At 43.4% G+C, this 13,846-nt stretch overlaps 1 protein-coding gene across 3 annotated transcripts in view; it reads right to left on the minus strand.

Annotated features, from left to right (window-relative positions):
• The window catches only part of RPH3A (rabphilin 3A), a 293,375-nt gene that overhangs the window by 248,218 nt on the left and 31,311 nt on the right, over positions 1-13,846 (minus strand). The window contains exon 1 of one of the 3 annotated variants that reach the window (XM_061384970.1): positions 8,274-8,338. The exons of the other annotated variants lie outside the window; for them this stretch is intronic. The gene's annotated coding sequence lies outside the window, so the exon portion shown is untranslated. Of the gene's footprint in view, positions 1-8,273; positions 8,339-13,846 lie in introns of those variants that run through there. 3 annotated transcript variants of the gene reach the window in all.

A 13,846-nucleotide genomic window follows, 5' to 3' on the forward strand; every position in this document is an offset into this window, starting at 1 on the left:
TGAGTAAGGATCCAGGCAGGGTTAAAACATTCCCAGAAGAATGGTAGGAACTCCCTGGGGCAGAATTCTTACACCTTTCCTGGGGAAGTAAAAAGAATGTTCAGCTGACCATCTCCAATTGCAGTCGTGGTTACAGGACTACATTCATTTTTCTAAACTCATAAAACCACGGGACCATGAACCAGTTCTATTATATAAAAATGAAAAGACATCATTACCACTGGTCAATAAAATTGGTTAACAAACAAAAAAGTAAGAAAGAAAGAATGTTTGGAATCTGCCTAAACTGATCCCTGGAAGTATTTTTGCTTGCTGAAAAGCTTAATTGCACATCCAATCCAATTGCACATCCATTGAACAAGTATATATTGAGTACCTAGAGAAGACGCTTGAGAGTCAGTTGGAGAGCAAGATCAAATCAGTCAGTCCTAAAGGAAATCAACCCTGAATATACATTGGAAGGACTGATGCCAAAGCTGAAGCTCCAATACTTGGCCACCTGATGCGAAGAGCCGACTCATTGGAAAAGACCCTGTTGCTGGGAAAGATTGAGGGCAGAAGGAGAAGGGGATGACAGAGGATGAGATGGCTGGATGACATCACTGACTCAGTGGATTTAAGTTTGAGCAAACTCTGGGAGATAGTGAAGGACAGGAAGCCTGACACCCTATAGTCCATGGGGTCACAAAGAGTTGGACATGACTTAGGGACTGAACAAGATTCAAGGCACTGTTCTAGGCACTAGGGAAGCAGCCATGCTCCCATCCATGAATCAGATGACAAGGGATGTACATTCAAGCAGGAAGAGGCTAACTCTAAACAGAAAAACTATATACATAGAACAATCTCAGACAAGTCTAAGTACCATCAGTTCAGTTCAGTTCAGTTCAGTCACTCAGTCGTGTCCAACTCTTTGCGACCCCATGAATTGCAGCACACCAGGCCTCCCTGTCCATCACCAACTCCTGGAGTTCACCCAAACTCTTGTCCATCGAGTCTGTGATGCCATCCAGCCATCTCATCCTCTGTCGTCCCCTTCTCCTCCTGCCCCCAATGCCTCCCAGCATCAGAGTCTTTTCCAATAAGTCAACTCTTCGCATGAGGTGGCCAAAGTATTGGAGTTTCAGCTTTAGCATCATTCCTTCCAAAGAACACCCAGGACTGATCTCCTTTAGAATGGACTGGTTGGATCTCCTTGCAGTCCAAGGGACTCTCAAGAGTCTTCTCTAGCACCACAGTTCAAAAGCATCAATTCTTTGGCGCTCAGCCTTCTTCACAGTCCAACTCTCACATCCATACATGACCACTGGAAAAACCATAGCCTTGACTAGATGGACCTTTGTTGGCAAAGTAATGTCTCTGCTTTTGAATATGCTATCTAGGTTGGTCATAACTTTCCTTCCAAGGAGTAAGCGTCTTTTAATTTCATGGCTGCAATCACCATCTGCAGTGATTTTAGAGCACAAAAAATAAAGTACCATAAAGACAACAAAATTAGATAAGGAAATGCAGAGGGACTGGGCAAGGGGCTACTTTAGGTAAATCAGAGAGGGCTTATCAGAGGGAAAGCCATTTGAGACTAGAACAAGAAGAAAAGCCAGAAAGAACAGCAAGTGCAAAGGTCCTGAGGTAGAAACAGAGTGATGATGGGTATAGTGTGGCTGAAGTCAAATGATCCAGGGAAGGGGTTTGCTGCAGAAGGAGGGTGGGGGAAGAAGGGACAGTGTGGTGGGCAGGGTCAGATCACTCAGTACTTTGCAGGCTGTAGGGAGAGCCTGAGTTTTATTCTAAATGTGCTGGGAAGCCAGTAGTGAGTTTCAAACGAGGGTGCAAACGTAGAACAATTACTCCATTGGCTCAAGGCACACACTGGGAGGTGTGCTGGCTATTCTGTCACCATGGGCACCAAGACCACTGGCCCACTACGTGTTAGACTTGGATTGGGGGTGATTTTCCAGAAGTTAGTATTGGATTTGCTTTCCATCACCTAGATGCTTCTGAGGAGTAGGATACAAGCTGGCACACTGGTTTGAGAAGAAAGTTCTATAATCTATTCAATACGTATAACCAGGTACCTATTCTAGACATCGTTCTAGAGGCTGGGGAATATAGCAGTGAAGAAGGCACAACTAGTCCATAACCACACAGAGTTCTGTCACTGATGCCAGAAGGTGGCAGGGAAGGGAAGTACCAGAGATGTCAGAGCATTGACGAGGAGCCCCTAATGCAGACTCAAGGGGATCTGAGGAGGCTTCTCAGAGAAAGTAAACTGAAGGATAAGCAGGAAGTGGAAGGGGGGAAAGGAATGGCATCCCGGACAGATTATCATGTGCAAAGGCCCAGAGGTCACAGAGGAAACTGAAGGGACAGCATTATAGCTTGACTGGACCAGAAAATATGAGGGTGAAGCAGTAGGCAAAGCCTCATAAATCACATTGGAACTGAAAATATGAGGGTGGAGCAGTAGGCAAAGCCTCATAAATCACCTTGAGGAGCTTAGAATGTATCTGAGGGGACACAGAGAGCCATGGAAAAGATGCAAGCCACAGGAGAAGGAGAGAGTGGTCAGATCTGCATGTTAGGAAGATCGAGCTGTCTTCAGATAGAGAAGAGAGTAGCAGAAGGTGGAGTGACCACAGGAAGAAGGGACTCCAGTAAGAAGCCTGTTACAGTCATTTCAAGTGAGAGACAGTAGGAGCCTCACCCAGAGAAGTGTCACTGCAGACTGGAGAGAGGAGGATGGATCAGTGAGCCATGGATGAGGTGGCTTCAATAGGACTCCTGACTGGTGGAACGCTGGAAAGGGGAGAAGAAGAAGTCGAGGATAATATCCCTGAACTCCTAACATACAGATATGGTGGTACCACTGGAAAAGAAACAGTCCTTGAGGGTTTGGGGAAGATGATACTCATGAAACATCCAGATCTGCACTGTCCCAATATACTAACTACAAGCCACATGTGGCTACTGAGTATTCAAAATGTGGCTAGAGTGACTGAAATGTGGATTTTTAATGAATTTTAAAACCAAGATCTGATCCAGTTATGAGAAAAATTTTAAGTATGCTCAAGACTTAGTTATATGACTCTACTTTGCCAACTGTAAATTTTATGAAATCTAAATCAAATACTTCAGATGGAAATTTAGCATCCTAATTGCGGTATGCTGTAAGTGTAAAATACATACCACGTTTCAAATGCATAGTACAAAAAAAAAGTGTGCTTCTGTTTCATGTTCTCTTTTCAAAGTTTGTGTGCTTAGTCGCTCAGTCGTGTTTGACTCTTGGCAACACTTTGGATTGTAGCCCACCAGGCTGCTCTCCCCATGAAGTTTTCCAGGCAAGAATACTGGAGTAGGTTGCCATTTCCTTCTCCAGGGGATCTTCCTGAACCAAGGATCAAACCAGCATCTCTTGTGTTTACTGCATTGCAGAAAGATTCTTCACCCACTGAGGCATCAGGGAAGCCCTTTTCAAAGTTTCATTTCAGTTCAGTCGCTCAATCGTGTTCAACTCTTTGCGACCCCATGAATCACAGCACGCCAGGCCTCTCTGTCCATCACCAACTCCCGGAGTTCACTCAGACTCACGTCCATCGAGTCAGTGATGCCATCCAGCCATCTCATCCTCTGTCGTCCCCTTCTCCTCCTGCCCCCAATGCCTCCCAGCATCAAGGTCTTTTCCAATGACTCAACTCTTCGCATGAGGTGGCCAAAGTATTGGAGTTTCAGCTTCAGCATCAGTCCTTCCAAAGAAATCCCAGGGCTGATCTCCTTCAGAATGGACTGGTTGGATCTCCTTGCAGTCCAAGGGACTCTCAAGAGTCTTCTCCAACACCACAGTTCAAAAGCATCAATGCTTCGGTGCTCAGCCTTCTTCACAGTCCAACTCTCACATCCATACATGACCACTGGAAAAACCATAGCCTTGACTAGATGGACCTTTGTTGGCAAAGTAATATCTCTGCTTTTCAATATACTATCTAGGTTGGTCATAACTTTCCTTCCAAGGAGTAAGCGTCTTTTAATTTCATGGCTGCAATCACCATCTGCAGTGATTTTGGAGCCCAAAAAAATAAACCCTGACAGTTTCCACTGTTTCCCCATCTGTTTCCCATGAAGTGACGGGACCAGATGCCATGATCTTGGTTTTCTGAACATTGAGCTTTAAGCCAAGTTTTTTACTCTCCTCTTGCACTTTCATCAAGAGGCTCTTTAGTTCCTCTTCACTTTCTGCCATAAGGGTGGTGTCATCTGCATATCTGAGGTTATTGATATTTCTCCCAGCAATCTTGATTCCAGCTTGTGCTTCTTCCAGCCCAGTGTTTCTCATGATGTACTCTGCATAGAAGTTAAATAAGCAGGGTGACAATATACAGCCTTGACGTACTCCTTTTCCTATTTGGAACCAGTTTGTTGTTCCATGTCCAGTTCTCACTGTTGCTTCCTGACCTGCATATAGGTTTCTTAAGAGGCAGGTCAGGTGGTCTGGTATTCCCATCTATTTCAGAATTTTCCACAGTTTATTGTGATCCACACAGTCAAAGGCTTTGTCATAGTCAATAAAGCAGAAATAGATGTTTTTCTGGAACTCTCTTGCTTTTCCGATGATCCAGCAGAGGTTGGCAATTTGATCTCTGGTTCCTCTGCCTTTTCTAAAACCAGCTTGAACATCTGGAAGTTCACGGTTCACATACTGCTGAAGCCTGGCTTTGAGATTGTCAAAGCTTACTGCATGTTTAATATAGAGGCTCAAGCCCTTGGAAATTAACCACTGCTTGCTTTTCACAAGCAGATTTGCATGTGCCAAGTCTTGAGTCCTACCACCTTAGAAGTCAATTTCCCCAAATATCCTAATGAGTTAACATCTCAATTGAAAGAAGTCCTTAATTAATGAAATAAATAAACTAACCTTGAGAACAAAAGTGTTCCCCAAAGCACAATACAGGAATTTGCTAATTTAATGCAATAAATATTTACTAAGAACCTACCGTGGGCAGGACAGTAGTTAAAAGGGTATATTCAGTAACTGCTGCTTTGTGACAAACCACCCCAAATCTCTAGTTTCAGCCAATGATGGCAGTAGTGGTAAAGAAACCACCTGCCAGTGCAGAAGACATAGAGACATGGGTTCAAGGCCCGGGTCAGGAAGATTTCTGGAGGAGGGATTTTTGCCTGGAGAATAACATGGACAGGGGAGCCTAGCCGGCTACAGTCCTGGGGGTCGCAAAGAGTCGGGCACAACTGAAGTGACTTAGCGCGCACGCACACACATGCAGGTCACCTTATCAAGGATGGGCTCTCCTGGCGGCTCTGCTCCACGTCTCTCAGCCTCTTTGGCCGAGTGGCACCATCACTTCCTTCTCACTCTGTGCCAAAGTGAAATATCTAACTGAACCCAAAGACCAGAGGTGGGGAAATACAGGATATACCAAAAATTTTAGGGCAATTTTAAGCTTTAATGACTTTGGGAGTATAAATGTTACCAACTTATAGAATACAACATGTGAATGTTTAACTTTCTTTTACACTTATTTAGGGTTAAAAACTCCAAATATAGTACTTTTACTTTTTTGTTTACATCCCTCTCATTGAAGACGGCAAATGCTAACCAAAACAAATCTTGGCTGCAGGAAAGAACAAAGAATTAAAGTCCATGATACAATTCTACCAGCCAGTGATAGAGATGAGTTTGCAAGGAGCTAGCACTCTGGCTGGAGTGGTGGATGGAGGACAGTGGGCATTGACTGTGGTGCGTGCTTCCAAAAAGTAGGAAGAAACAAATGTAAAATACATTATTATACATTCCATTTCTAAAAATAAACATGAACCAGGCAGTACACTGTCTCATAGGCATCATTTCCTTTACTCCCCACAACAACACAAAGAAGTAAATATCATTAACCCCATTTTACAGACAATAAGTGTAAAAATTAGAGAGGGGAAGTGACTTTGCCAAGGTAGCACGGTAAGTGACGGAAACCACATTCATTCCCAGGTCTGTCAGATTACCAAGCTTGTGCTCGGAACCACTTATGTAGATACTGAATTCCTGAAATTAAATGTAACAGTGACTCAAAGAACAGAGAAGGAATTGAAAGTCTTCTTGGAAGAGACATCCTTTGCCTCTGGGTCCTGGTAATCTGAGTGTGATGGTGATAGGTAGAAAAATAGGAAAGGGAAGAAGAGCACAGAAGTTGGAGGGAAGAGAATGAATCATAAGAGGGCAAATTTTTAAATCCCAGGGCATGTGTGGGAAGAAGCAAGTCCACTGCTTTGGCTTCCCAGGAAAGTTAAGATTCTGGGCTGAGCAGTTGGTATTCAATGCAGTGGGCAATAGGGAAGCACTGAAGGTTTTAGAGCAGGAGGGTGACTTCAGATCAAACTGCCTTTCTGTTAGCCATAAAATGAAGCACGTGCTGAGCAAAGAATAGTGTATTTAAGAGACAAGAGATCAAGCCAAAATCACAGCCAGGCATTTGTGGGGGAGAAGAAATTAGAAAGAGGATTCAGAAAGAATAGTTTGCTGGTGTTTGCAGAGCCCTGCTTGGAATCCGTTATTCATCAACTCTAGTGAGGACAGGGAAAGCTTCACTCAGGGGGCTGCAGAAATTCCTGCAAACCCATCAGACACTCACATTTAGGTAGATGATTAAAAAGCACTTTTTCTAACTGAGTGCCTCTCTTTCTTTTTCTTATGCTATTTAGCATGTCTTCCAATTAACATAAAACTGCATTAGCCAGTTTCTTGAGCCAATAGGAGGGGAAACAAATCACTGCTAGCTTTTCAATATGCCCTCCTAGACTGCAAAGGAAAAGAAAAGGTAATTATGTACATAAGTATGTTGCTCAATCCCCGCATGTAAAAAAACATTCTGAACAACCCCTCTGGCTTCTATTAATTCTGTGCAACTATTATCTAAAATTACTCCAGCAAGCAAAGGCAAGCAGGATATAATGAATAGATTTTTTTAAGTAAATAGTATGGGTGTGCTGTATAGACAATTTCAAGGTGTTAATTGTTAAGAGATGGAAGGAACCTCGGGAATTATGCAATTGAATCCACTCATTTTAGAAGTGAAGGTAGTTTGAGAGGCCAAGGAATTTCTCCAAGTCACGCAGCAAGCTGAGATCTTGGTATACAGAGAAGTGACTTTATCAGAGCAAGTGTGTTTAGAAATGTAAGGTGCCTTTGAGTGTTGACTATCTTGCAGTCGCTGAGCTAAGCATCTTTATGTATCATCTAATCCTTGTAACAGTCCAATGAAGTAGGTATTGCTTTTAATCCACATTTTACAGATGAGAAAACCAAGATTCAAAGAAATAAAGTTACTTGCCTGAGGACCGTTTCTAGTAAATAGTAAAGCTGGAATCTGAACCCAAGTTTAACACAAACCTATGCTCTTTCCACAAGAGTAAATGCAAATTAGAATATTCACTCTGAAATGGATCAGAATACCACCTACAAATATGCCACTTTGACATAAGAATTATCTCAAGCTGAATGCAACTGAGGAAATAGCACACACAGGAAGAGCTCTCTACCCTCTTCTTTCTGTCTAAAAATAAGGCATAAATTTTCCTTGTAAAAGTGAGATGTTTCCACATATAGAAGTGTCCTCTTCTCCCCTACCAAGTAAAGAACCACTTTTATCATTAGAGATTACTTGAGTCTAGTCTGTATATTGCCTATCACCTTCCTCAAATTTACCACCCTTATGGAGCCCAAATCCCCTTTTTCTTTGACTAGTCACTTCTCCACAATTTATCACTCTTTGCTAAGATGGCATATAAACCTCTGAATTTAATCTTTTCTTTAGGCTTTCATTTCTGCGAAGCCCTCATGCACATAAAAATATAGTATGAATAAAATGGGTTTGTCTTTTCTTCCGTTATCTGGTGCTTGTATTTAATTGCAGTCCTGCAAGACATAACTTAAGAGAGTAGAAGAAAAGTTTTCCCTCCCCTTACAGTTCCAAGACCACAAACTCCTATGGCTCTGCCTATTGTAACTAGTAGAAAGACAGAGGAGTGGCCTGTAGGCAAGAAGGAGTCAGTGCCAAGCAGGTGCCAAGAGAACAAAGGTACGTAGGTAAGTGGCGGCTCAACATAGCTTATCCAGAAGATCGCATCACTTGCCTCCATCTTATTAATGGGTTTTTTGTGAGAATCAGGTGATATGCTGTGTATAAATGACCTTTGAAAACTCTGAAGAGTTATACAAACGATAAATTAAACAGACCCTTATAATTATCATTATTTCATCCAAAACTTACCCACAACTTCAATGATCTGCAAGACGAAGAATCCGGAATAGATGAAGAAAGCTTTCAGAGCACTCCAAAATGTTATAAATGCCACCTGATGACAAAGAAACCCCAAATAGTCACTCAGAGTCTACTGACTCTTGATGGACACACAACTAAAAGTTACCAGGTTTCCCAATTTCACAGGAGATTCAAAATTCCAATTTAGAATAAGAAGGATGTTGCTTAGATGTGATAGATGATAGAGAGATAGAAAGGGGAAAGCTTTAAAAGCAAATAAAGAGGTTTGCAGTCTGGGGCAAATAAGCATAAGGGCAAACAGCTCTCCATTCCTCAGTCAGGGAGAAATCACAGGACAGTGAAAAGAAAAAGAGTGTGGAACCATCTAGAACTATGGTTGCATCTAACCTCTACCACTTACAAAGCCTATGAACTTCAAGGGTTCATAGGTGCAAGTTGACGGCACCTCCCTGAGTTGGTAGTTCTAAAAAAAAGTACAAATTCTTTAATACTTCCACCTTCAAGAGGTGTAGAGCCTAATTCTCCTCTCCTTCGAACAAACAGAATTAAGCATTGCTTAATTGACAGAATTGCCAATGTTCACCTACAGAGACTAAGTCTTAAAAGGTATTACGGCTTCCATTGTGATCTCTGTCTCTCCTGGATCATTCCATGCTGTGAAGTCATGTAGGTAGCTTATGGAAAGATCCATGAGGCAAGGAACTGAGGCTTCTGGCCAAAAACCATGTGAATGGAAGTAAATTTTTCAGCCCCGTCACATCTTCAGAGATTACAGTCCATGCCACCCTCTGACTGCAACCTCATGAAATTCTCGGCCAGAACCACCCAAGCTGCTCCTGAAACACTGATTGCTCAGAAACTATGGAAGATCATAAATGTTTGTTGTTTAAAGCTGTTCATTTGTTATACAGTGATCAATAATGAATACACACTGAGCCACAGTTTCTCCATCTATCAAATGGGAATAATAACAGATAATAGGGAACATAAATAGGAATCTGCACGATATCTAGCAGATGCCTGGCATGTGGTCATTGGTGAATACGTGTTAGCTTCTTTCCCACCTGCCCCTCAAACACACCTGAGAGCATAACTTTGGAAAGGATGCAAACAATTTTATATCATAGGAAAAAAGTTAAATTGTTTCCCTACCCTCTTTTAGAAAGCAAAACAGTTTTCAAAACGGGGGTGATTCTTGGAGTGAAAGTGAAGTCCCTCAGTCGTGTCCAACTCTTCGCAACCACATGGACTGTAGCCTACCAGGCTCCTCCATCCATGGGATTTTCCAGGCAAGAGTACTGAGGTGGGTTGCCATTTCCTCCTCCAGGGGATCTTCCCAACCCAGGGATTGAACCTGGGTCGCCCACATCGCAGACAGACGCTTTACTGTCTGAGCCACCAGGGAAGCGTTTCTTGGAATGACTGTCATTAAAATTACCCTCAGTAAGATAGGAAAGTTTTAACAACACATGAGCAAATAGAAACACAGTCCTTGATCTACCAGATACCAGCTTGGCCACTTTACCAGCTGTGTTCCCTTGGAAAAATCACTTAACCTCTCTGAACTTTGTGTTCTGCATATAAATATAGATGACCTCAGGGGTGTATGTTTCAGCCACCTGGAAAATGTACTTATTTATTGATAGAACTTCTCCTACCTTGGGGTTCCAGATTAAAGGGTCAGCTATGGAGAAGGCCAGAGCTGATGACCTGGCAAATGTTGCTCCTTCAGTCATCCACAACCAACAGACACACACACACATACACAACTAGGCAGCATGCTGGAGAGTGAGCAGCATACTGCATTCTCTTCACTTCAAGACTGCTTTCGGTACGCATTTTAATAAAACTTCTCTTACAAAGAAGTTGGGATGGGAATAGAAGAGCCTTACATATGGTGACTTGTCTCAGTCATGCCAGATAAGGTTGGTCCCATTTCTGCAGTAGTAAGTATGCTGCTGCTGCTGCTAAGTCGCTTCAGTCGTGTCCGACTCTGTGCGACCCCATAGACGGCAGCCCACCAGGCTCCCTCGTCCCTGGGATTCTCCAGGCAAGAACACTGGAGTGAGTTGCCATTTCCTTCTCCAATGCATGAAAGTGAAAAGTGAAAGTGAAGTCACTCAGTCGTGTCCGACTCTTAGAGACCTCATGGACTGCAGCCTACCAGGCTCCTCCGTCCATGGGATTTTTCAGGCAAGAGTACTGGAGTGGAGTGCCATTGCCTTCTCTGAGTAGCCTCCTGCCATCTCTTCCACACACCCACCCCAAAAAGAGCCAACGGATATCTGGGAGTGTTTGGAACTGAACAGAATGAAGCCATGGAGGTGAACGATAATTAAAACACAGGTGGAGAAAGCAAAAAAAGTGCTCCTTTAACATGAAAATTGAGAACCTGGCTGCCAGGAAGCTCCGTTTTGAGCCAGGTAGGCTGGGGGTTTTGTTAGTGAGACACTAAGAAGACATGGAGGTGGGTGGAGAGAAGCTTTGGGCTCAGGTAGATTAAAGAATCTTTAATAGTTTGTGGGGGTGGCAGAATCTCAAGAATACCGAGGGGGTCCCTAAATTCCTTTCCCCATGGCTGGGGTGCAATTTTTTAAAATTACTGTTACCCACTTGAGCTGTATGTTCAAGGTGTGAAATGAAAATATCTCCTGCCATATCAATAAACAAGAAATGTCACAGCCATCAAATGCAAATTTGTTGTTCAGTCACCCAGTCAGGTCTGACTCTTTGTGACCCCATGGACTGCAGCATGCCAGGCCTCCCTGTCCTTCACCATCTCCCAGAGTTTGCCCAAGTTCACATTCATTGCATCAGTGATATCGTCCAGCCATCTCAACCTCTGATGCCCTCTTCTCCTTCTGCCCTCAATCTTTCCCAGCATCAGGGATTTTTCCAATGAGTCATCTGTTCACATCAGATGACCAAAATACTGGAGCTTCAGCTTCAGCATCAGTCCTTCCAGTGAACATTCAGCGTTGGTTTCCCTTAAGATTGTCTGGTTTGATCTCCTTGCTGTCCACGGGACTTTCGGGAGTCTTCTCCAACATCAGAGTTCGAAGGCATCAATTCTTGGGCATTCCACCTTCTTTACAGTCCAGCTCTCACAACTGTAAGTGACCGCTAAGAAAACCATAGCCTTGACTGTACGGACCTTTGTCGGCAGAATAATATCTCTGCTTTTCAGCACACTGACTAGGTTTGTCATGGCTTTCCTGCCAAGAAGCAATTGTCTTCTGATTTCATGACTGCAGTCACTGTCCACAGTGATTTTGGAGCCCGAGAAGAGGAAATCTGTCACTGCTTTCAACTTTTCCCCTTCTATTTGCCAAATGTGAATGAGGGCTCTCAAAACTTCAATCCAGTGGATGCTGCCAGCCTCCATGGTGACTGCTGAGGAACTGGGAGAATTCGAGAAGCAAGGGAAACAAGGAAACAGGATGGGCCGCAGATAGCTGAGGCGCATATGAAGGGAATGAGTTCAGTGAGCCTAGAGGCTTGCATCTTCCTATACACAGAACGCTAAATTCCTTAACTGATACCTGATCTTCAATGTTCAACTGCCTGCTCCCTTTGTTGCAAACCTGTACAGAGCCTGACTTTCCCTCCTGCCTCCTTGGAGCAGTTTTCTAAGAGCTACTGAGATGGTGTCTCCCAGGTTCGGAGTCCTAAACATTCCCACCAAATAAAATAACTCGCTACTTTCAGCTTGTGACTATATTTTTTATTCGACAAAGGACATAAAAGATAATAAATGCCTCCAATAGCAGATTAAGAAATAAGCATCCTGGGCTCCCTAGTGGCTTAGTGGTAAAGAATCTGCCTGCCAGTGCAGGAGACACAGGTTCGATTCCTGGTCCGGGAAGATCTCACATGCTTTGCTGGAACTAAGCCCATGCACCACAACTACTGAGCCTGTGCTCTAGAACCTGGAAGCTGCTGCTACTGAGCCCACGTGCCTTGGAGCCTGTGCTCTGCAACAAGAGAAGCCACCGCAATGAGAAGCCCACGCACCACAACTAGAGAAAAGCCTGCACGGCAATGAAGACACAACACAGCCAAAAATAAATATTTTTTAAAAAAAGAAATAAACCTCCCAGGATATCTGAAGGCTCTTGTGTGCCCCCTCCCCAGTCATAGCCCCCACCACATCCACTGAGGGAATCTCTGCTGTGAAGTTGGTGTTTTCGGTCTCATGTGTCTCTATACTTTTACTGCCCATGTGTGTAATGTGTATCCCTGACTTTATTCAATTGCTTTGCGTAGTTTTAAACTTTATAGAAATAACATTCCACATGCATTTAGGGGCAACTTGCTTTTATTGCTCTCGACATCATGTTTTTTGGAGGATTCACTCACACTGATTCACAAAGCCCGAGCTCATTCATTTTCAGTGGCATGAATCTAATGTATACACCCACTTTCCTGTTGATAAGGGGCTAATTTACATCCCCACTCCCAAATACACTGTGAAGAAAAGATTATAAAGGGAAACGGATTTAAACATTGAAGGCGTCCGTTTGTCAGAGTGTTGCCATGTGAAACGAGCCAAACGCTTTTCATATCTACCTCAGAGGGCTTCCATCAGGATTGAGGAACATGATGATAACAACAGAAGTGAACATTTATCAAGCGCTTATGGTGTGCCCGGCTTCAGGCAAAAAAGTTTTGCATCTATAGTGCATTTAACCTTCAGCACAACTTTGTTGATGGAGCAGCTCCTGTCATCCCATTTTACAGATGAGGACACTGAGGCTCAGAGAAAAGGGAAGTGACTTGCCTGAAGACAAATTGCTTGGAGGAGGCAAGAGTGGCACTTGAACTAAGGTTTCTATGAGAATGCTTCACTCTAGACCCCATGCTAGAAAAGAGCTCAGGGCAGAGTCTGGCACAGAACAAGCCATTCAATCAATGGTAGTTGCTGTTATTAGTAATAATGAACCATTTTTGAGCCAGGCAGGATTCTCAGAACTGGCATTAATTATTCAGCTCACCTGGGGAGAGTGACTTGCAGTGGAGCCTGTATTTAAACTAGGAGGAGGGAAATAGATGGCAGAGCGGATCTACCATTCCCATAATCTGATTCTAATTATACCCCCAGGGAGTGCCCTAAATCCATAAACACTGGGAAGCTGCACCACTGTGATTCAAAATCTGTGTTATGCAATCTTTTTCTCTAGGTTTACAGCTCAGGGTGAAGAAATTATGCACTTCTTGGAGCCACAAGGTATAATTCTGAATCCTCCAAGTGTATTAACTCACTCAGGCCTCACAGCAATGAAGGAAACAACTTTTGTCATCCCATGGGACACCCAGAAGCTAAGGATCAGGAGATCAAGCCATAACCTAAAGCCACTGAGTTAGTGACTGTGGTATAATAGCAAATATATGTTTGGTCTCTGTCCTTGGTTGCTTACACAGAGCTCCTAGAACTCTTGTCATTTCCTAAATGACAGGATGCTGTGTGCTTAGTCGCTCAGTTGTGTCTGACACTCTGCGACTCCATGGACTGTGGCTCGCCAGGCTCCTCTGTCCATGGGATTTTCCAGGCAAAAATACTG

This window comes from Bos javanicus, chromosome 17, assembly GCF_032452875.1.
Source record: "Bos javanicus breed banteng chromosome 17, ARS-OSU_banteng_1.0, whole genome shotgun sequence".
NCBI classification, from domain to species: Eukaryota; Metazoa; Chordata; class Mammalia; order Artiodactyla; family Bovidae; genus Bos; species Bos javanicus.